Here is a 24,604-nt window from a genome sequence, read left to right on the forward strand (position 1 = left end):
AAGGTAGCGAGATAAGTACCTTAAAGAAGTAAATGAGTGTTTGTGATGATGATGATGATGATGATGATGTGTGTGTGTGCAGGTGTAGGTCCATATGTGTGGGTGTGTCTCAGTGACGTGAGCTCTTTATGGCCACTCTGCTGTCTCTGATGAAGTCTGTCATGTGCGCATTACCTATTTGCTGGATATACACTGTAAAAATTATTTTGATGCTTGTTAAATTTACTTAATTAAAATGAATTAAAGCAGCCAAATTGCTGAACATTTTACTTCAATTACTTCAATTTTACTGTTCAATTTAATTGTGTCCAGTCTACTTAAATATGTAAAATTAACGTTTACTTTAGTTGAAACTACCTAAATCATTTTTGTAGCATTAATTGAAAATGGGCAATGGATTTTTAGTTGCCAGCATGCTTTACAGGGGTAATTGCAAAATAAATAATTAAAATAAAGTTGATTTAACAGAAGTGGATACATACTGTGTGTTACATGTTAGAAAAGATCTGCACTCATAACCGCATAAAATAACCCTGAAAATCATTTCCAGCCTGTTAAGAAAAAAGTTCATTTCTGACACTGGTACAAATGTACGCTAAATAAAACATTCACAACATTTGAAATATTAGATGAGTTCCTCTAATATTATACTTTTATTACAATCCCTTTGAGATGAAAATAATATGAATGTGTAATGCATTCATACACAGAATATTAAAATATTTTTGTATCATATTTCATGTATTTTTGTTATTTCATCATTACACTGTTTCTTACAATTCACAAATTTCTTTCTACATAGGGTAGCTTGGGGATAGTTGTCAGTCTTTATGCTTCAGTTAATTTTTTTCAAAGTCTAATTATATATGTTCTGTACATTCAGCAAAATTTAAAACAATTAAAAAGTTTTGGATTGCAGAAATTGTAATTAGAAATTATGTTAAAATTGCAACATATAAAACAACCTCCAACCTGATTTTCTTTTGGAATTTTTTTGGTTAAAATCTATCTTTGTTATATATTTGACAGGGTTAATGGATCCCAAAGTGGTATCACCATGTTCCTTGTTTACCCATTAAAAAATAAGATGATATTGTAATAAACGGGTAAAGCCAACATATCACTGTTAAAGAAAACACACAGTTGTGTAGACTTTTGACTCCTTACAGTTGAGATATAGCCCTGGTGACCAATTCCTAGTGTGGCAACTAGCCAGTCTCCCCAATGTGTTAATTTATGTCTAAATTAGGTTGTTAATGTTAACTGGAAGTATTACTTGCCAAATAATGCAATACTTGCCTCAAAACATTTCCTTATTTAAAGCTCTTTCCAACTTCCTCTACCTTTGCTGTTGGCAGGAGGTGGTTTTGGCATGTGTGTATGTGTGTGTGTGTGTGTATACATGGGTTTAAAATAAGCCTGCAGCATGTTGGAAACAGAGACCGTGGACCACTGGGGTAAAGGAGCGCAGAAGCACAGACACTCCAAAGCGAACAGCTCATTTATCAAAATTGTTCTGCAAAAATGATTTATCTGCTCATCGCCTATGCACAGATGTCTTTAATGGGAGGCTGTGCCCAAGAGGTACTGCTGATTTTGGGAGGTGCCCGGCAGAGACGTACGGAGGGCATGATGGGAGACAGGTGGGCGGCCCGAAGGGGGCGAGGGCAAAAGTCATGACAAGATGACCACCGATCCACTGGATGGGCCTGAGCACAGTGAAGCGCCCGGTCGTCCTGCAGGTGTGCTGGGTCGTTCTCTCCTCTCTTTCTTTCCCTTCACTCTTCACGTGAGCCCTGGGAGCCCTTTTTCACAACCCATTTCCAGCGGCCTCCCATGCTCCCGGCTCATGCGGAGAGGGCCGTGTTCAGAAGAGGATGTGGAGGCAGGGTGCGTTTGGAGAGCGGCTGTAACAAGCTCAATGGAGTGGAAAAAGAGACAGAGAGGCTGCGGCATGACATCTGTGGCCATCCCGGTCCTGCGCCGCTCCTTTACCCGGAGCCCAGCCTGCACATTCCTGGGGCCCTCCGCTGTGGAAAAGCCATTAAGCGCCTGTCAAAACTGCTGTATGAGGAGAAAAGAAAGCAGAGAGGAGCTCTTATTTGCTCTACTTTTTTATGTGACTGTTGATTCTGTGAGGGACTCTTTATTTCAGTCCTTTATGAGCTCGTCACACTTTCGTTCACACTATTTAAACAAGGGTTATGCCAAATTCATTATTGAAGAATTCATTTTGTGAGTGTGAATTTGAATTAAATTTGCTACCATACATGAAGTTCAATTAGAATGAAAGGAAGTGGAATTTACTGAAATCTGTTATTTGAACAGGTAACGCATTCTAGGAAATTATGAACACAATTATTATTTTCAAATAGGATGAAATATATTAACTAAATACAAACATACTGTATACATCCTTTTGTCTATCTAGATAGACTGAATGACTATCTATCTATCTATCTATCTGCTTTTAAAATTTGGTCTCAACAAACTTATTTTACCTTCCATTTATTGTAATTTCGGTAACACTTTAGAATAGGGAACACTTATTCACTATTAACTATGACTTTTCCCACACAAATATTTGCATGCTGCGCTGCCTCTTTAACAGAGCAAGGAATACTTCATCATGTTGTGTGCATATAATATAATTGCCTCTCTGGTTGACGGAGTCTGTTTGAATTTAATTAATTAATTCCTAATGTGCTTCTTATTAATAGTTAGTAAGGTAGTTGTTAAGTTTAGGTATTGGTAGGATTAGGGATGTAGAATAAGGTCATGTAGAATAAGGCATTAATATGTGCTTAATTAGTACTAATAAATGGCTAATATTCTAGTAATATGCAGGCTAATAAGCAACTACTTAAGATACCCTAAAATAAAGTGTTACTGTAATTTTTACTTTCTTACATTCAAATATGAATTGCAATTTTGCATCCCGTTTGCAAGCACAATTCAAATTCAATTCAAATTTAGAAGACAATATCAGTTGAATTCTGAATGGTGCACAATTCTGATCGTAGCTAACATTACTGAGATAGATTTCAGAATGTGACCTATAGGGACAATCTGACTTTACAACGGGCAGGAATTTAGCAGGTTAACAATTTATTACCTCAAAGTGAATAGCTATAATTCCACTTACTATCCCCAAAAGTGCCTTGAAGATGAGATTAAACAATGAGATTAAAAAAAAAAATCAATGCACAGTAAGGTGTTCTCGTCACAGGCTGTAATCATCAGGACTCGGGCGGTACTTAATTGCACAAGTGATATAGGCCTGATATATTATTCAAAAAGCCAAATTAACACAATCAAACAGAGCGCGATGCCCGGGCCGTCTCCGTCAGACCGCTAGAGGGGTCAGCGACACACAAATATTTGCATGCTGCGCTGCCTCTTTAACAGAGCAAGGAATACTTCATCATGTTGTGTGCATATAATATAATTGCCTCTCTGGTTGGCGGAGTCTGTTTGAATTTAATTAACCGGTGTACTTACAGCCACAATATCCAGCTAATGAAGCTCATTTTCGATGGCTGTTGCGTGTTCTAACACCCGAGTGATAAATGTGAGATGTCACATTAAAAGATGATAAATCGGAGCACTGCCCCTCTGGACATCAAAAATACAATCGTCCGTGGCAAGACGTGGCGGGATGGGGGAAGGAACGCCGGGGTTCATGGGTAAATGAGACCGGAGCACGTCCCTGGTGGGTGGGAACGAAGAGAGGCATCGTGGGAAGTTCTGAGCGCATGTGTGTGCAAAGATCGCAGGAGGGGCCAACGGCAGGCTGCTGAAATGTCAAGCCCACGCAGAGGGGCCCCTTTTTCTGACAGGGCACACGGTGTGTAAAACACACGGCAAACACTGGCCTTTACACACTACATAGATTAACGGCAAATGTGAAAGTCTGTGGACAGAACTGGGTCACATACGTGTATTTTCAAGTGCTCTCATGCACAATACCTGGTGTTAACAGAAGGTGTATAAAATATTGTGGTCGGTGATACCCACGTATGTCAACAAAACATGTTTTCGATATATGCATTTAGAGCTGGAAGATGTTAGGCCTACATTTAGTGTGTATGGTCTTGTGTAAGACATCTGTCCAACATTACAACAAGATTTGGCAGATAATCAGTTTTCAAGACGTTTGTTTAGAATCAAGTGTTCTTTTAAAATGCCTTATTGTGTATTTGTACACAAATACAGCATGATGGTTATTGCTCTTATAAAACTTGCAAGGTGATATATATTAATAATTAAAAATATTTTATACTAAAATAGTAATAATAATATTTTTTATTATAAATTGGAATAAACATACTAGTAAAACTTTTTAGGCTCTATATGGTAACATGAAATAAAGGATAAACAATACTTTTACAGCATTTTTTATTCTAGATGATAAATTCTGTATATACATTTTTAACATTTCAAGCTAAGAAAATTAACATAACATTTAATGAATAACAAACTTGAATTAATAATGAACAATAATAAATTTTTTAATGACCTAAAATTAATAAATGCTGTAAAAATTGTTTTAATGCATTGAATTGATCTTGATCCTTATTGTAAAGTGTTTACCAATTCTTCCACCAAGGAATATATTTATGTTGGATTTGAACATGGCTCATCTATTAAGGATTTAGAGTAATCTCCTACACCTGTCAAACTAGTTTTACTGGACTGCACTTTTTTAATGTTAATAGACAACGATGTTTAACTGATATATTTAATGTATTTTAGAATTTTTGTCTTAAATGTCTTTTTAATTGTATGACGGTTATTTACTTTGCTCTTGCAATTAAGATAGCCTTGCTGCTGACATGGCATTCAAAAAATTAAATTAAATTAAATTAAATTAAATTAAATTAAATTAATAGATAGATAAAAATAAATTAAATAATAAATAACTATCCTTTTTACAGCTGCTGTGCTGAACATGTCTTTGATTCTGCCATAGGCATGAGCCCAAGGGCCCTGCTTTGCTTTTATACAAGAGTTCTATAAACAAGAAGTTAATATTGAGTAACTTAAACTTCAGACAAATTTTAGCAAGTTAGGCCTGTTTAACACATGCTCCGTGAGTGGGGCGTGAGCATCGCATGTTAATTTCGGCGCCCATATTAACAGGTTACAGCCTTCACACTGGGAGCGTGAGCCGCACGGTGTCGTGTCCCAGAAGATGCAGCAGAGAGCGGATAGTCTTTTTCTTTTATTTCTTTGTCTCTCTTATATGCTTTTCTTTCACTTTTCTTCTCTTTTCTACCCCTCCTCCATTTGCCATTCTCTCTTCTTGTCCTCAGAGCACAATGACATAGAACAAGACTTAATGCACCTACCAAGACAGCGATTATCACCTCAGTAATCCTGCAGTTCATTAGACGGCACTCTTAATAATTAAGCTAGAGAAGTGCAGCGGTCCAGAGAGACGCCATGCACTAATGCTCACATTAAAAGTAAAGGCACCAGGAGGACTAAAGAGGTGCCATCATCATCTCGCAGGTTCAGGGCTTCACTTTCTTCCTCTCTTTCGCACTTTAATTCGTTATTTTTAGGTCTAACAATACAGGAACTACAGGAGAGGCGCTGCACCGCATGCTAGTTTTTAGCACACATTTTATGACCTTATTGATCTATTGTGAGGCGTGGGGCAGGGTTAACGAGCAGAGGTTGTTTGCTTAATTGAACTTTATGTTGCCAAGAGGGATTTGCTCCTCAAAGTGCTTTTTAAATAGTCCCTAATGTTTCCTTCGCACACGTTCAGTTGAGTGTGAATGTAAAGCTCGGCTAGACGGCTAAGTGTACAGTATGTCAATGTAGCATTCCAGGACTAGCGCAGCAACTACCCACATGGGAAAGCATGGGACTTCACAAAGAGAAAAATCTATGAGTATGAACAAACATAGAAAGTAGGAGTTCGGGATAATTTAAGATGTAAAGATGATAATTAAAAGTGGTAAGCCCAAAAATGACGTTCTTGCATAGTAAATGTGGTATTTGTTGTGGTGGTTTATGTGTAAGAAAGTCTATACTGTGAAGAAAATAAACTGCAGCATTGTTATAGATAATTTTAGCTTAAAGTCAGCATGAAATCAGATAAATTTTCAGTACAATAATACATATTTCTGGCCCAATGTTGAGAATGATTCCTACAGTAAGTGCAAAGACAAAAAAAAAAAAATCTTTCATTAAAACCTTTTTGGTTGACGTCACAATATTTTTTTTACCCTAATCTTCCTTAAAGGTCCCATATTGTCAATCATATTGGCTTTTTTCACGATTACTGAGATCTAGGGGCTATTTAACTACCATATAAGTCTCAAAACAGTCAGTCCACAGTAAAATTCACACAGCCTGCTTAAAGTTCTAGCTATTTTTCAGAACCTTTGTGACTTCCGTAAAAAGTTGACGTCAGAACAGTAAATTTAACACACCCTGCTTAAATTTCTAGCTATTTTTCAGAACCTTTGTGACTTCCGTAAAAAGTTGACGTCAGAACTAGGCCTACACAGTCACTGCCTTCAGTCACCACCCCGAGCACCGCCCACAGTCCCACTCTCCTTTTGCCAAACCCCCAGGCAACATCGCGTCCATGCTTTTGCTGAGCAACGACAACACGGAAGCATGTCGAAAAGGTTAACTTTAACCATGAAACCAGATCGGCCGACCTGTAACGTTACACTCTCACTCAAAGGATCGACGATCTGACAGGATTGTTACTATGAGGTGGATCACATCTAACGTGTAAGCTGTAAAAAATATATTGAGATGGTTTTTGGTACTTATACCGCAAATTTGATGAATCTTTTGATGTCCTTAAGAATATATATTTATATATATTCTTAAGGACATCAAAACCTAAAACAAAACTCCAGAAAGGTGTACAATATGGGACCTTTAACCGCCTGTGATTAAAAAAAATCCCGATTAAACAAATAAATCCATGAAAAATGATAAAACATGGAAACCACTTTTCATGATTCAATCAATTTCCAACTGATAAATGAAGTCCCTATATTGTGTCTCATTGCATATCCATTTTTACTTGGAAAAGTATTACTGTCACGGTGTGCCTACGGTGAGGAGCGAGGAACAAGGAGCGAGGAATGAGGAGAACGCAGGAGAATCAAGATTAACAGTCTTTATTGACATCACAGGAATCACACGTAGGACACGGGGATCAACGTTCAAAACCAGACAGAGAACTCAAAACAGGAAACACCTTAAATACACAAGACATGACAAGGGGAAGACGAGAAACACCTGGGATCAATAAACATAATAGGAACAGGAAACAGGAAGGACCAAATATGGGCATGGACATAACCTGGAGCACGTGGGGGAGAGTCTGACATTACTCCCCCCTCCCGGAAGGCGCGTCCCGCGCCGTAACAATTCCACCATCTCACATCTCACACGGCTCCGGGGGGTGAACAAAGGCCTCCCGTAGCGAATCGTTGCTTTTTTGTTAGAAAAATATCCATATTCAAAACGTAATAATCACTTTAATCTAGCTTGCGCCAACAGTTGTACACGGAAGCAGTTCCGGGCTGATGACGTATGAGGTCGGCTTTGCGCATGCGCCGGTGAATCTCGTGAAAACGCTCCGGTTACTATCGTAACCTCGGTTCCCTGAGAGCGGGAACGAGACATCACGGAGATATTTCTCCGTTATGGGAACTACTTCCCTTCCAACCTTTCCTGAAGTCCTATTGGCTCCCGCCAGTCCAAATGACTGGCCAATTGACGCGAAGTATGCAAATCGCATGCAAATACTGACGAGCTCGAGCGGCAGTATAAAATGCGGTGCACGCGACAATTACGTCAGAATCTGATACTGAACGCAGCTTAGCTGATCGAGCAGCGAACACGGCGACCACCGTGATGTCTCGTTCCCGCTCTCAGGGAACCGAGGTTACGATAGTAACCGGAGCGTTCCCTCTCGAGCTTTCACGAGACATCACGGAGATATTTCTCCGTTATGGGAACGATATTCAATCCCGCCGTGAGAGAGGCTACGAGCAGCCTGTACAAGTTACACACTCAGCGAAGATAGAACACACACAATTCCCAACCAATAGCGACGCTTGTTAGGCGGGCTCGCAGCTGATAGGTGGAGATAAGCCAATGAGCGTCTAATGCCCAGGCATACGAAATTTGCATATCTGGTCATTAATAACGTTGGCTGCGCTGAGAACAGGGCAGAAGCAACAACATTACTGTCAGGGGCTGCACAGAGATAACGGTGTTAAACAGCATAACACATAACATGATAATCGAGGCAGCAACACACGAATAGAGGTAGCATAAACGTGAATCAGTCACTAACCGACAGCACTCGGGAGGCTAAGGACTGAACGTCCAGCTTGTAAAACCTGGCGAAGGTATTCTGGGAAGACCAGCCGGCTGCAAAGCATATATCTTGAATAGACATACCTCTCGACCACGCCCAGGAGGAGGCGATAGCTCTTGTTGAGTGGGCCCTAATGTGAAAAGGGGCATTCCAAACTTTGGCTCGTATAAGCAGCTGTGATAGCGTTCACAATCCAGTGGGAAAGTCTCTGTTTTGACACGGCCCGGCCCTTCGCACAACCACCGTAGCACACGAAAAGCTGGTCAGATTGCCGAAAGTTGGCCGAACGGTCAATGTATTTGTACTTCTAATTAGTGACCGTTGTTTTGTTTTGAGCTCTCCCCTGCGCTTCCGCGTGCATCACTTCTGAGCGCACTTTTTTTTATGGAAGGGTGCTTTTTATTTCACTTCTTTTGGACTGAAGCACTGCAACACCCGCTGACTGCAATGATAGAGCTTGGAATAGCCAGGACAATTTTTTAATATAACTCCGAATGGATTCGTCTGACAGAAGAAAGTCATATACACCTAGGATGCCTCGGGGGTGAGTAAAACACAGCCTAATTTTAATTTTTGGGTGAACTAACCCTTTAATACATTCTCAACAAAGTACCATATAGTAACTACCATGGTAAAACCATGATAAGTGATGAACATGCTTTTGTTTTTTATTTCTCTTTCATTTCAGTCCAAATGTGCCCTGTTCAGTTGCTCCATTCATTCACCTCTTGTTTCTCTGGTTTGGCTGTGATAATACTTACTGGATGCTGTGGGGAAGGTAAACACACACGCAGACAGCACACTCTCAGAGCAGAAGGAATACGACTGAATGGGAGTTTGACCAGTGGCCTGTGGCTGAGAGTTTTTGTGCAGATTTGAGATTGAGGAAAGTATTACTGTATTTCATATATCCTCATGTCTGATTATAGAAACGGAGACTGGATGTTGTGCTGCTCAGTCAATATTCTATTTACACCAAGACAGATTCCACTGAACCATATAAAAGTATAAAGTATTTGCATCAACATTATTTACACTGTTTCATGGAAAATATATATTTTTAAAATACTTGAATGACTTGTTTTTGCTTCTGAACTTTTAAAAATGTAATCAGAATAATAAAAATAAACAATAGATCATCACAATATGATATTTCAGTCTGAATACATATAAGAGATGCATTGTTTTTGTGCATACTTTTTGGACTTTGTGTGAACAGGCCTTTATGTGCCATCTCATATGAGGCTTTTAGTATATTTTGGCTCTCAGTGTATTCATTGTAAACCCAGTTGTTATGGTTAAAGGGGTCATATGATGCGATTTCAAGTTTTCCTTTCTCTTTGGAGTTTTACAATACAGCAACCTGTACACTCTCCCAGTTATACTTATCTGCCTTCCATCTGTGTGCGTTACCAAGATTATCTTTTTTTTTTTTTTTTTTTTTTTTTTTTTTTTTTTTTTTTTTTTTAGTGGGGGCTCTCTGTTTTAATCCTGAGGTATTAGTCACTGGTCGCTAATGCCAGATTACTTTCCTAGCCATTCTTCCTGTGATAAACGACTGGCAGGCAGCAGCTAAAAATAGATCAAAACCACTTGGAATGAGAGGAGGAAAAAGAAAAAAAGAAGAAGGAAGAAGCTGAAAGAGCGGTAAATCATTTTACTGAGACACCCAACAGGGCTGGAAAATGCCACCCATGATTCCTCTGCCACAGCTAATCAAAGCCCACATGGTGATTAGGGAGGAGAGGATGGGACACTTGTGCTCCTTCCATCTTGAAAAAGCTTTTAGTGAATCAGTGTTCTGACAATACCTTTTCTAGTAGATATATTAACTTAAATAGTACCTGTAAAAATGGCTTGTTCTTTACTGCTTCTATGGCGCCATTGTGCAACTGTACAAAACAAACAAGATTTATGGAAAAGACAAAAATACTTGATAAACACTAAAGCCAAACTCACAGCACTTATGGAGTGGACAAATGAACAAAAAAAAAGAAAATATAAAGCTAAAAGATTTCAAATAGAGATCCTCATTGGTCACACTTGATCTTAAGGTCCAGTTCTTGCTATTAACAAACCATTAACTATGACTTTTGCCCTCAATAAACTATTCATTTGCTGCTCATTAATAGTTAGTAAGTTAGTTGTTACGTTTAGGTATTGGGTAGGATTAGGGATGTAGAATATGTGCTGTATAAGTACTAATAAACAGCCAATATGTTATTACAAATTTTTTCAACTGCATGCACACAGTTTCAAAACTTTGCCTCTTTTTTTCAAAACTTTACACACAAATCCAAGAATTGCACACACAAAATGCTAAATGCCTCACATCTCTTGCAAAATGAAGCACTGCATTCAAAATATCACAAACACATCTCAAAAGCAAACATTTGCAAACACCTTTGCCATAATATTAATTCCTGTTAATTTATTAGATTTTTTTAATTAGAATTTATCTATTAGATTTTTGTGTGTCACATAGAGAATTGTGTGTTGTGTTTTGCCGAGTCAAAGGCCGAGAATTAGAGTATGGTTTTGCTGATTTGGTGTGTGGTTCTGGTGTTTGAGTGTCAGGTTTCAGAAATTGTGTGACTAGATTTTGTGTGTAAGCAGTTGAAATAAAAACGGTAATAGGCATGCTAATAAGCAACTTAATCGTGAGAATTGGTCCCTATACTAAAGTGTTAACTACTAATTTAAATGCAAACACAGACAAGATTCAAACTCGCAAGCGACCAGTCAAGAAGTTAGAACAAATCAAATGGTATTTGCTGCTGGTTTAGTTTTTGGGTTTATTTTATAATTCCACAACTGTCTGATGTCAGAATGATGAACACATTAATGTGTCAGCAGTAACTATTCAGTGTTAATAAACTGTCTAATCCCTTTACAGTGAAATGACAAGCAGGATACTATTAATCCTAAACAACACAAGAAATGATTATAGTTGTGCTGTTCTTGAAGAATCCTAACATTGAGTGGCTGAAGTTTATTTTTAGCTAGATCCCATATCATTTTAATCCGACCTTGATGGATTCAGCTGCACATTTCAGCATTGATTGTTTTGTGAACCTTTTACAATATTATTCAGGTTTTGCAAAGAGACTGTTCTTGACTAATGTGTAGATAAAAACTATATTGGACTTGTCAGCAAACCCACACCAGGTCAAAGAGAGGTCAAATATTTTATATTTTAAGTGTTTTTGTCATTTTAATATATATTTATTTAATTATTATTATTAATTATTTTATGTATTATGTTTAGATTTCTTGTGTGTGTGACCCCTTTAAGTGCTTTGGGATCTAAGATTAAGATGCCATTTTTTCCCACACCCAGATCAGGTAACCCATTGTATCAGCACACACGCTCGCCTGCACTATAATGATGACTATAATGATGTCAGCTCAAAATAGTGATGGAGGAAAATGTTAAATTTAGCCTCATAACTTGAAGTTTCTAGGTCATCCTTACCTGGGATTGACAATGAAACTTTTGTGGTGTCAGCCTAGATCCTTAACAATTAAATTACGACAGCTCTTTTTTTTTTTTTTGAAGGGACATTGCCCTGGAGCGACCAATGGTTAAATGACTCTTTCTAAAGCAATATCTGGGCCAACCGTACTTGGGATTGAACTTGCAGTCTTTGTGGCTGTAATCCAAGTCCTTTACCATTAGGTCAGTACATCTCCCTTGTTGAGGATTGTGTCCTGGAGCAACTAGTCATTAAACACAGAGGCACAACTTTAAGGTCACCAGTGCTTGAGGTTGAACCCACAGCCTTAGAAATAACAATTCAGAGATAGTTCTGACATAGAAGAAAGAAAGTTATATGGGTTTGGAACAACATGAGGGTTGAATAAATGATGACGGAATCATTTTTGGGTGAACTATTCCTTTAAACAATACAGGCTACCACAACTCCCTTGCTGTTTCACACATTCCTAATTAATATAATGACAAATAATTGAATAAACTTGTGGTGAAATGATTTTCTTAAGCACAATTGTGTATGTTGAAGTACTCTCAGTGAGTAACTGTTTTCTTGGTGCTTTTGGGTGGTTCATTTCTTCCCACCAGAAGGATCATGACTTTTTCCTACACATTGATCGATGGTCTGTTTGAAAATCTCTTTTTTGATATCTGCTCACAGTTTAGGAGTAAAACCATAGAACTTTTCACAACCCCACACTTGATCTATTTCTTTAGCTTTATTTGCTGATTTAGTATTAGGTTTGGACAATTTTCAAATTGCAGTTAGTCATTTAAAGGAGTACTTCAAAATTAAAAAATTCTAATTCTGTCATTATTTGCTCACCCTAATATTGTTCCTAACAGGAATGCTGTAGTGATGGGAAGTCCGGTTCTTTTCCGCGAACCGGTTCTTTCGGACAGTTCGTTTCAATGAACCGGTTAAAAAAACCGGTTCATCGGTTCTTTTATGCCCTAATGTAATGACGTCATTCGCGATGACGTAATTATATCAAGTCTATCGTCCCAGGCCTGGATGAAAATACACATTCAAATATATAAAGTCAGTAATCATAACTTCAGTCAGTTAAAACATCATAATCATGATCTGAAAAGTTTACAATTAAGTTTTGCAGCTAAGCACCCAAATACAGTAACAGGCAGTGATGTGCATACGAGGATTTAAGTCTTGAAGATATAAAGTAAATAAATTAGTTGTCATCAGCGCAGAAACCATAATCCACTTACTATACATAATCCATTGCGATTTATTTGTTATTAAATAAACGTACGTTTCGCCAGATTGCCCTTCATTCAAGTCTTCGGTTTACCCGCGCTCATAGCATTAGCACAGAATCAGTTGTCCAAAAGAACCAGTTCGCTTCATACGTGCTGTGTGTGTCAGTCATAGTAGTTACTGTTCGCTACTGTTCGGTAGCTTCACACTGAATCACGCATGCGCAGTATCATCAGCTCATCGGTTCTCAAATCGGACGTGTCCGAAAGAAACGGTTCTCGGTTGACAGAGGAGACTGTGGACTCGCCACCACAGTCCCTCGCGTATGAGGTGTGATTCGGGCAGTAGACAAAATAAAATATCGTTTGGCCAGCCGAGAGACAGGACGTTCGTCCTAAAAGTAATTAGACGAGCGTTTTCTGAAATCCAGATCACAGCCTTCACAATGGGGCCTTCCATTTTTCCATACCAGGCTGACCTGCTTAGGGGGGCTGCTGAGCGGGAGCAGCCCAAACCGTCAAGCTCCTCATATCTCCAGTCTCAAGAACAGAGCGTTGCAACCCGCACCCCTCCACAGAAAGATCGGGGGTCGGGGCGACGCTCTCAACGTAACCTAGAGACGTTCTTTTTAGCAGCATCATATGACCCCTTTAAGACAGATGAAAATCAACAGGCGAAGCACCATAAACTAGTCCGTAAGACTTTTATAGAATATTAGACTTTTATTAGAATATTTCAAGACTTCTAATGTCCTATAATACTTTAATGTAAGGAAATGACTTCAAATTTAGGTCAGTCTAAAAAATTTAAATCCCATTCACATTTTTAAAAAATTCTCCTTTTGTGTTCCGTGGAACAAATAATGATGCTTATATGTTTGGAACTGTTCCTTTAAATGTTTGCAATTTTAATCTAACAGTTAAATTCAAAATCAACAGTATAATGGCAGATAAAAGTGAAAAATATAAGCATATAAAAACAAAAAACATTATCGGAAAAAGTTTGATTTATAAAAGTTGTTTGCTCTCGTTTTAAACCCAAATATCAAAAAAGGGACCAAACATCATCAATCAGCATAGGAAAAAGTCAGGTTAAAATTTTCATTTTTGGCTTAACTATTCTTTAGTGTTAAAGTTAAATGAATCTCACAGCAGGTTTAACTGTATTAGCCATGAAGTAGCTGCTGATTAAACAGATGTGTAATGTTATAAAGCACTTTGAGGAGCAAATCCCTCTTGGCATACACAAGTGTCAGTGATACTGACAAAGACAGAATTTATGTACATATGTATTGCTTGTGAGAAAAACACACACTTATACACTTGCAGACAGCAGCATTAACACAATGCCCATAGTACAACGCTTGAGTTTAAATGGCAGTCATTTACAGATTAGCTATAACTAAGTGTGCACCGCTCTGATATGCTAGCCATGTCTTTCTGTCAAAAGCAATCACTGTTGCACAAAAGCCATAGTGGTATTTTATTCCCTCGACTTGTATCTGCAGGCGTATTGGTTCAGATTCAGCACACAGGTGAGGTTTTAATCGCTCTAATACACAAAGGTCAAAACAGGTCCCTGTAGTGGCCAGGCTAATTATTTTGATTAAAATCTCTATGTAGATTATGCATTCTACTTTTTATTTATTTTAATATTTCCTGTCTTTACATGCAACATGAGCCGTTAATGATAACATTTTGCTCTCTCTCTCTCCAATCATTTGCCAGCGGTGTGTATTACCCAGGGCATTGCAGAGGAGGGGGAGTCTGCATCACCGTTCGCGGTCCCACATGCAGCAATTATAATCATGTAAGCAGATGAAGTTGTTTGGCTATCAGCAAGTTCTCCCTGCTCACCTCGAAGGCCAACAGCTAAAAAATAATCACCTCTTTGCCATTCTGCATGTAATTCACTCCAAACTGACTACATAAAGAGTGTTGGCTCTCTTTCAGCCTCTGGTAAGTGTCCTGAGACAATCCGACAGGTCAGAGTGATAGAGCTGAGAGAGAGCATGAATACAGCGTCTGTCATGCATTATTTAATCTGTTGTGAGTTTGGCTGAAAGGATTGTTGTCAATTCTCAGCGCGAGGGATTCGGGAGGTTCCTTAGTTTTATGTCTAGGTCTTCACAGACGATCAAGAAAATCTAAAATGTCATCAGGAACATCATCACTGTTTGTGCTTGTTTATCCACCCTTAAAAGGGATATGAAAATTTACAGTGGTAAACATAGTTTCTGCAAAAATCCACCATTGTCATCCACAAAATGTTTCCCTTTCAGAAAAAGACCCTAGTAATCTCACAGATGTTTCCTCTAGAGTTTCACAAAGATATCTCAGCAATGTCTAAAACTGTGTGCAAAATTGCCGATATGCCGAAGTCTGCGGTCAAATTTCAACATGAACTCATCTTTTTCTCATCATCTTTGAAGACCAAAACATCTGAGGTATAAAATCCACATTTTAAAGTTCCATTTTTTTTTATACTTGAGTAAAGCAACTGCATTAAATATCCAGAACACTGAAAGAGCAATGCCATTTTGAGAGCACTAAAACAATATTAAAAATGATCAGTACTTCTAAAAAGTACTTAATTTTTGTCTCTATTTTACAATGTTGCCTTTTTCACACAAGTAGAATAAAAAAAATAAGAAAGAAAGAAAGAAAGGACAAGATGGATGTCTAATTGTTGTGAGTATGAATGTAGCATGCATATGAGTTATTGTCAACAGAAACATGGAGGAGCTGATGGGGTGAAATTAGAACGTATTTTTCTACACCCATCAATTACCTGGTAGAAACTGCTGGTGCTGACAACATGGAGCCCCAGAAGACAGCAGCAAAAAAGAAATGGAGGAAAACACAGGGAGGCAGAGCGAGAGAGAGAAGTCGCAGAGAAAGCCGTGGGGTTGAATGATTGTTTAAGCTGTGTTAGCGGCTGACCTGTAAGTGTGTTCTGAGACTCTGTGTTCTGTCTCTCACTCACCACGGTTATGTCAGGGTCATCTCAGGGTCGTGTGCCGCACTCCCCGAGGTATCATGTTCCCCTCTTGTTCTTCTGCCTCCATCCATGTGTGACAGCACTTGTGTTGAGACAAATATTGAAACAAAGTGCATTGAATATATATCAATGTACTGTTTAATTTCCTTCCTTATGAGTTTTAATCAGAAAGCAACTTTTTCATGTTGACGTTGAGGTGTTTCTGTGGTTTGTATTTGTTTTGAGTTCAGATGGGGTGTTTTTGGATGATTAACATGGGTTTGTCTTCCCAAGTTAACCAATCAATAATTATTCCTATCTGTAATGTATTGTTTGGCCAAATCAAGGCACTTTTTCATAAGATTTTTCATAAGCCTTCACTTTGCTGTGAGTTATCGTACCTTCCCATAACATTCCCCTGTGATTGAAGGGGAAGTGTCCCTGACGTGATTTATGAATGTTAATTGTGGTATTCAAAAATTCAAAATGGACTGCACTGAAAAAAAAGGGGAAAAGAGTAAAAAAAAATAGCAAAATGAACATCTGGAAAAGCTATTGAAATCGAAGCCAAATTCTTGTCCTGGGAGTAAAGCAAAACCAGTGCTGAATTTGAACGAGCTGCACCCTGGAGATTACAAAATATTTTCCCCTGTCAACTAGGCCGCAGGCCCTCAATTCCCCAGACCTGTGACCCCTACCAACCCCTGCTCCATATTTCCTTTTCGTCTGGAGAGGGTTTTACACTGTACTAGTGCAAGATGTATTTGTATTTGATATTAAACTAGCATCAAATGTGACATAAATCATGAATGAAGCGGCCTTCGAATTTGAAACTTTTTCCACAACGCACCCTTGAAAAGACGAGAAAACAATATGGTTTTTGAGTGTGTTACCCATGGAGACTGATAGAGACTGAAGTAAAACCCACCTGCAGATCCGGGGGAACCGCTGTTGCCAAGGCCCACACAACAGTCCCTCTGGATACCTCTCGTACATGAGAATGACTTGAACCGTTTCCAGAAGCTCTAATGATCTTTCTCCTTCTCTCTTGCTCTCTCTATGTCCTTTTGTTTGTCTCTTCACTCAAATCATCCGTAAACTTCTCAGTCTCTGGTTTTCCTGCTCTGTGTGACCCCGAGAATGTCGTTGATCCGAGAATGGGCTCTCGGAGTGGAGTTTGGCCTGCTGTGCTCATGGCAGTCATTGCACATGAGATGGACCTGAAAATGGGCTTGTTTGAGATTAGTAAACTACGTGATTACTGATCACTGCCAGGTGCATGCTGGTTAGAAATGCTATTCAACTTGCTGTGACGTCCCTATAAGCGTGATAAGGTGTGGTTACACTTAATGTTATTCATTAAAATTTCGCAGATGATATATAGTTTGTTACACAAATTCACTGATGACCAACAGAAAGCTGCATAGTTTGAAAATGACTTCTGTGAGAGCTGTGCTTCGTTCATTGTTACACTATCGTAGGGTGACCATACGTCCTCTTTTCCCCGGACATAAAAAATGCGTCCGGCCGGGATTTCTAAATCGCCCAAAATGTCTGGGATTCGGCTTTTGTTTTTTTTTTACAGTCGCCATTCATTCGCAGCCGGCACATGACAGACCTTCAATGTTGAAATATGGTTGAAATAAGGTCAGTTCTTGCTTCAACGTTGAAATAACGTTGAAATAATGTTCAGTGCTAAATGGTTGAAAAAGGTTAACAAAAACAAATCAACGTTGATTTTTTTTTTACAAGATCTGTACGTTGAATCACATGTCTTCAACGGCATACAAAATCATTTCTAATTTTTAAATTATTATTAAGCTCAATATTATGATTTTATTAGCATTTTACAATATTTTGATAATGAAACCTATTCTAAAATCTAGGTATATGTTAAAATATTATCATCATTAGCAACAATAAAACTAAATACATTTCGCTGCGTTACCACGCCGAAACAATTCCCTATTGGTTGTTTTACCTTATTTCTTTGATCGTGATTGGTTAATCTGGCTGTCATCCAGGAAACTGGCCAATGAAACTGTGCGCGCCTTTCTAAATTTGAAAATATGACCGTTATCGTCTTTCTGAGTGATGCGGCTGAGTGGGAGCTGCTGCTCGTTGAGATTGCTCGGCCGGTCCAGAATTATTTTATATTTGCCTGTTAAATGTTTATTTCGAGCGAATTTGAGTCGTGACATGTCAGTGGAGAACAAAAACTGGAATGTGAACACAGGAAGGGTCAGATGTGATCTACGAGGTTCTGCAAACATACGGGAAAATTCAGGTAAGAAAATCGCTATCTTTATTACCTTTCAAAAATAGTAAAGTATAACGTTACCAGAGTTTACAAATGGGTAAAGGACATGTAACCTGCAGAAGATAAATACCTGTGTGTGTGTATTTTTGTATTGCTTTATCATAGATGCTAAAGTTAGATGCTCATCTGATGTTGTTGTGTGTTGCTGGTAAATTATGTGTTAATTTGAGAGATTTTTCACATTTTTCTGATGTGAATGCCATACATTAGGTGTGTTATATTTTTAATCGTATAATAGTCTCAAAGATAACATACTCCGTTCGTGTTTTCTGAATATCATAAAATGGCAAATGTCGGTACAATTTAAATGAATTAAGATTGTTTAAATGAATGTTATAAAACGAAATCTTGCTTTTTAAGAACTTTTCAGTAAACCATTTCTTCTTTCCCCTTGTAGAGTCATCAAGGATCCAGCTTATTATTGGCAAATTGGTAAGCAATTGTTCATCTGCTACATTGCACTGTCACTTCTGGTAGAGATTCATTGACCTTCTGTGATGGGTTTTGGTTTTACTTACTTTAATAAACATGTACTTAATTTGATTTGACTTGTTTTACTAAATACACCGTATAGTTAGGATTCTGATTAAAACAGTGTAACTGGGGGCTCTGAAAAAACTGCTTGTGAATAATTTAATATTGTAAACTTTCATCTGAATACATTAAATAAGTGTTTAATTAATTTGTTTCCAACCCCACTGTTATTGAACTGTAAAGTGAAAATATTGTATGTGATTTGTTTTGCATTCAGTTAAAGATATTTCACAGTATCAAAGTTGATATTTTATGAGGATTTATTTTTGGTGTTTTTGTTTGTATTTATACAGGACCATACAGAAAGTGCACACGTGTGAGAGAGTGGAGGGGACGGCGTCAGAAAGGACTGGGACTCTTTCAAGGATCACCCGAAGCACAACCACGCTACATGCACAAGGCTGTTGGTTCTAACATTTTAGGGTACCTGTGTGTGTGTGTGTGTGTGTGTGTGTGTGTGTGTGTGTGTGTGTGTGTGTGTGGTTGTGTATTTTTCTATTGCTTTATCACAGATGCTAAAGTTAGATGCTCATCTGATGTTGTTGTGTGTTGCTGGTAAATTATGTGTTAATTTGAGAGATTTTTCACATTTTTCTGATGTGAATGCCATACATTAGGTGTGTTATATTTTTAATCGTATAATAGTCTCAAAGATAACATACTCCGTTCGTGTTTTCTGAATATCATAAAATGGCAAATGTCGGTACAATTTAAATGAATTAAGATTGTTTAAATGAATGTTATAAAACGAAATCTTGCTTTTTAAGAACTTTTCAGTAAACCATTTCTGCTTTCCCCTTGTAGAACCATCAAGGATCCAGCTTATTATTGGCAATTTGGTAAGGAATTGTTCATCTGCTACATTGCACTGTCACTTCTGGTAAGTTAGAGATTCGTTGACCTTTTTTGATAGGTTTTGATTTTACTTAGTTTAATAAAAATGTACTTAATTTGATTTTACTTGTTGTACTAAGTACACTGTATAGTTAGGATTCTAATTAAAACAGTGTAACTGGGGGATCTGAAAAACTGCTTGTAAAGAATTTGTTAATATTGCAAGTAAACTTTCATCTGAATACATTAAATAGGTGTTTAATGAATAGTGTTGTGCACTTTGTTTCCAACCCCACTGTTATTGAACAGTAAAGTGAAAATATTGTATGTGATTTGTTTTGCATTCAGTTTTCAATAAAAGATATTTCACAATATCAAAGTTGATATTTTATGAGCATTTATTTTTGGTGTTTTTGTTTTTATTTATACAGGACAGTACAGAAAGCGCACAAGTGCGAGAGAGAGGAGGGGACGGCATCAGAAAAAGGACCTAGAGCTGGGACACTTTCAAGGATCACCCGAAGTACAACCACGCAATATGCACAAGGCTGTTGGTTCTAACATTTTATCAGAATTTGAAGAAACATTTTATACTTAAAATATTAAATGCATTTCATTCAAGGCAGGGTTTTTCCTGCATAAAGAATTTCAAGGCGACTGTCTCTGTCAAATTTAGTGCTGCCTCTGGCTGTCGACAAAAATCAAGACAGGTGGTCACATGCTCCTATACCCCTTTACCACCGACATGCTTTCTGTTGCAGGTTCCATTCTCGAACTGTTCAACACATTTTTTACTCCACACATGTACAAATCTCTTGTAATAAGATACATTAGTAAAACTTATTTCACAGAAACTAGATTATTTTCATGTGTTTTATACAGTATGTTTTCAAAATAAAACTGCTGTTTTACAATTTTGAGTAGTTTATTGAAGTTTATTGTAAAGCCATTGCTGCCAGTTCTACAGGTTTTGAACAATACATCCAAGCACAAACACTGCAAACTAAAGTTTAAGATTATTTCCATGTGTTTTATATAGTATGTTTCCAAAATAAAACTTGTTTTACAATATTGAACATGTGGTAGTTTATTGAAGTTGATTGTAAAGCCATTGCTGCCAGTCATTTGATTTTTAACCTTTATGTATGTAGCTGTCACGATAGTCGGTCTCGTCGTTGTTTTCTCCAGACTCCATTTCCCATAACCCCTGCCTAGGAACTCATTATCACACCACACCTGTTTCCCATCAGTGACACTATAAAGGTTGCACTCATCCACACACACACATTGCTGGGCGTAGGAGTGTACATTCCAAGATTTAAGATGAAAATAAGTTTAAGGTTAAGTGACAAATTTGTCCGTATATTCTACAGAATTAACTGCTATAATAATAGGATTGCAGTGGGTAGAACAGATTAAGCCAAATAGGACTCTGACTGTAATTTGCTCAGATTCTTCATCAGCTCTTAAAAGTATATTGTCGACAAAAACTGATAGAGAAGACCTGCTAGTAGAAATATATACATTACTGTACAGACTGAAAACGGTATAATCGTATACTTTTGTTGGGTACCGGCACATACTGGGATAGTAGGGAATGAAACAGCGGATAAGTTAGCAAAAGAAGCTTTAAAGAAAAACTTGGTGGATGTTAAGGTACCTCTGGGAAGGAATGAGATAAAATCAGTAATTAATAGGGAAATAATAAGAATATGGCAACAAAGATGGGAAAATAGCAGCACAGGTAGGTGGTATTATAATATTGTAAAATCAGTAGGGAAAAAAGAACAGTTTTATGGAAGACACCGAAAGGAAGAAGTAATGATTTCTAGATTAAGGATGGGTCACACAGGACTAAATCCAAACACTTGCATTAATGGGGAAGCATGAAAATGGTATGTGTGATGAATGTGATGTTTTTGAAACAGTAGAGCATGTGCTCTTTAAATGTAGTAAATATGAAGATCAGCGTAACAGTCTTTTTAGCAATATAAGGAACAGACCAGTGAGTGTCGTGGACCTTCTGGGAAAGGGTTTGAGTCAGATGTTTAAGGTGGTTTTAACATTTTTAGAGCTCACAGGATTAGACCACAGGATTTAGTGTTTGAGGATGAGGATCATGATGCTTCTGCCCATCTCGGAGGTTGAGGAGCACAGTGTGGAAGCTGGAGGAGCTGAACACGCAGCGCCAGCTGAAGCTTGGGCTCTGATCCTCTGGGGTGGGTGGGGCATTACAAAATTTTTTTTTTTTTTTTTTTTCCTTCAGTACAGATTCATCACTCATGTGCTTAAGATATACAGTAGGTGGCGGTAATACTCCTAAGGAGTAAACGGCCATTGAACAAAAAGAAGAAGAAGACACACATTGCTGATTATTGTTTAGCCTATGTTGTCTAGTTCTGCCATGTCTTGCCTTGCCTTCGTGTTTTGTTCTTGGACTGTTTACCTGGTTTGTGATCGTTGACTGCCTGTTCTTTGGATTACCCTGGATGTACTGTTTTGCTGGTGTTTTGACCCTGCCTGTCCGATTATGCTCTAAATAAAGCCTGCAATTGGATCCTCAACCCTGTTGTCACGTCTCCACGTTACAGTAGCCTACAGTGTTGATCTAGGCTAAGTGCAAACTAGGTTCTAATTGAACGTACAGTTGTGTATTCACCCATGTTGAAAGTACAACGGTGAAACAACGTCGCGTTATCAACGTTGATTCAATTTGCAAAATCAACAGCTAATTCAATGTTGATCCAACATCTACAGAACGACCTTAATTCACCCATGCTGAAGGTAAGACAGTGAAACAACATCGCGATTTCAACGGTAAAACAATGTCATGATTTCAACGGTGAAACAATGTCACAATATCAACATTGATCCAATTTGCAAAATCGAAACCTAATCCAATGTTGATTCAACCATGGTACCCGACATTGATTCACCGGTGAATCAACATTGAAATGCAGGCTGTTGTGTGCGTTTTTGTATTAAAGCCCTGCGCGCTGTTTTCTTAATTCTTTCTTAAAAGTTTTTATAATAAAACGAAAACAAGTAGATAGAATAGGGAATGCTAGTGTTAGAGGGTCATTTTTAAATAAAAATAAAACAAGTCAATAGAACAGAAAAAGAATAGATAATGCTTGTGTTAGAAGGTCATTATTTATAATAAATAGAAAATAAGTAGAAAGAATAGAAAAAGAATAGAGAGTGCAAATGTTAGAGTTTTAATTTAAAAAAAAACAAGCAGATAAAATTAGAATTAGCATTATAATAGAGTACTAGAGTTAGAAGGTCAAATGAAGATGAAAGAGATGTGTTTTCAGCTGTTTCTTGAAAATGATTAAGGACTAGGCTGCTTGGATTGAGTTGGGCAGGTCATTCCACCAGGAGGGAACTTTTAATGTAAAAGTCCATGAAAGTATCATAGGTAGAATGCAAAATGTTTCAATACAAGCATTTCAGTCAAATGTAATTTATGCAATATTTCAAACATTTAACCCACTTGCGACAATCAACCCATGGCAACAGTTTAAAAGTAGCCCAATTCTGGCGAAAACGCGGACTTGGCAACCCTGCATCCAACAAGAACTGCAGGAGTCAGATTTGATTGATCTCAGGTCGAGAATAAGGAGAGACTGACAAGACCATGCAGGTCCAAAAAGAGGACATGTCCGGGGAAAATAGGACGTATGGTGACCCTAATTAAATCACTATATGCAGCTCGTGTTGGATGCAGGGTTGCCAAATCCGCATTTTTTGCAGAAATTGAGCTGATTTTAAACTGTTGCGGAGGGTTGATTTTCTCCCGTGGGTTAAAGAACAATTGCATAAATTACAGTTGACTGAAATGCTTGTATTCAATCATTTTGCATTTTGCCCATGATAATACTGTGGTAGATGTTTTTGTAAAGAATGGCTAGTGAAAGCCTTTTAGCTGTGTTTATGATCAATCTGCATAATGGTGTAAAATATGTATTTTAGGTACGGAAATGACATTCTGAGTTTTGATATTTGGGATATGTTCATTGAGCTAATTTGGAGGCTACTTTAACCACCCTCAAACCTAACAACCCCACCAGTCTGCCCACTCTTCCACCACGGTCAGCATCCTGCCCTAAGTGTCCTCTTTTTTTGAAAACTAAAATGGTCACCCTAGCTATTGACAATAGACAGCGGATGATTTTTGCTTGTGAAATTGCACAGAAATGTGCTAATGTGACTGCAACATTACCAACAGCCTATTAATTGGTTAGAACAACAACTGTCTGATTTTTCTTCTTTATTCTCTACACTTGTTTACACTTTACGCCATTTTAAAAAAGATTAATTATTTTGATATAGTTAAATTATATAAAATGTAATGTAGTCGGGCTGAAATTTTGCTTTTAAAGTGCATGTAAATATAATGGGCCTGAAACACGAGCAGAACGAATTTGTGTAAAAAGTTCGTAACGCTGTTCTGACGTAAATTCATGAAAGTTTTCGTATTTTCAAAATGTTGGTACCAGGTTGGTACGAAAGAAATGTACACCTGCTCCTTACCACGTGTAAATGGTGCGTAAAACGAACATCTACGTTACTGCCGTGGATATTCCACATCAAAAGCATCTCAGCTGGAAAACGCTGTGCCACCAAAGTGTTCTCAAGCGCCACCAGCTGGCCGTTTTCAGAAGAGCGCCTGACATTTTTCAGATGGCTAAAAACGCTTTGGTGGACACACGTTATTGCATATTTATTGTTAGGCATATGGCCTATTAGTCTTTTTTTTTTTTTATTGATTATAATTTATAATTATAATTCTGATTATAATTTGCATTTTATTTTATAATTCCGTATAAAAATTCCGTACAATTAAAAAATAAAACACAT

The 24,604-nt window shown here is 37.8% G+C and overlaps 2 long non-coding RNA genes across 3 annotated transcripts; one reads left to right on the forward strand and one right to left on the reverse strand.

The window, feature by feature from the left end:
* Positions 1-1,038: 1,038 nt before the first annotated feature.
* LOC107677348 (uncharacterized) lies at positions 1,039-17,293 on the reverse strand. The gene is made up of 3 exons (XR_001632825.1): positions 16,982-17,293; positions 16,060-16,156; positions 1,039-2,064 (listed from the first exon to the last, which is right to left on the reverse strand). It is a non-coding gene; the product is annotated as an uncharacterized LOC107677348 (long non-coding RNA).
* A 1,142-nt stretch (positions 17,294-18,435) lies between these two features.
* LOC107677360 (uncharacterized) lies at positions 18,436-20,225 on the forward strand. Of its 2 annotated transcripts, none has more exons than XR_001632826.1 (3): positions 18,436-18,521; positions 18,771-18,805; positions 20,173-20,225. It is a non-coding gene; the product is annotated as an uncharacterized LOC107677360 (long non-coding RNA). The 2 variants fall into 2 exon arrangements; XR_001632827.1 differs by lacking the exon at positions 18,436-18,521 and adding an exon at positions 18,547-18,583.
* Positions 20,226-24,604: the final 4,379 nt, after the last annotated feature.

The sequence above is a fragment of the Sinocyclocheilus anshuiensis genome, unplaced genomic scaffold, assembly GCF_001515605.1.
Source record: "Sinocyclocheilus anshuiensis isolate Anshui unplaced genomic scaffold, SAMN03320099.WGS_v1.1 scaffold352, whole genome shotgun sequence".
NCBI classification, from domain to species: Eukaryota; Metazoa; Chordata; class Actinopteri; order Cypriniformes; family Cyprinidae; genus Sinocyclocheilus; species Sinocyclocheilus anshuiensis.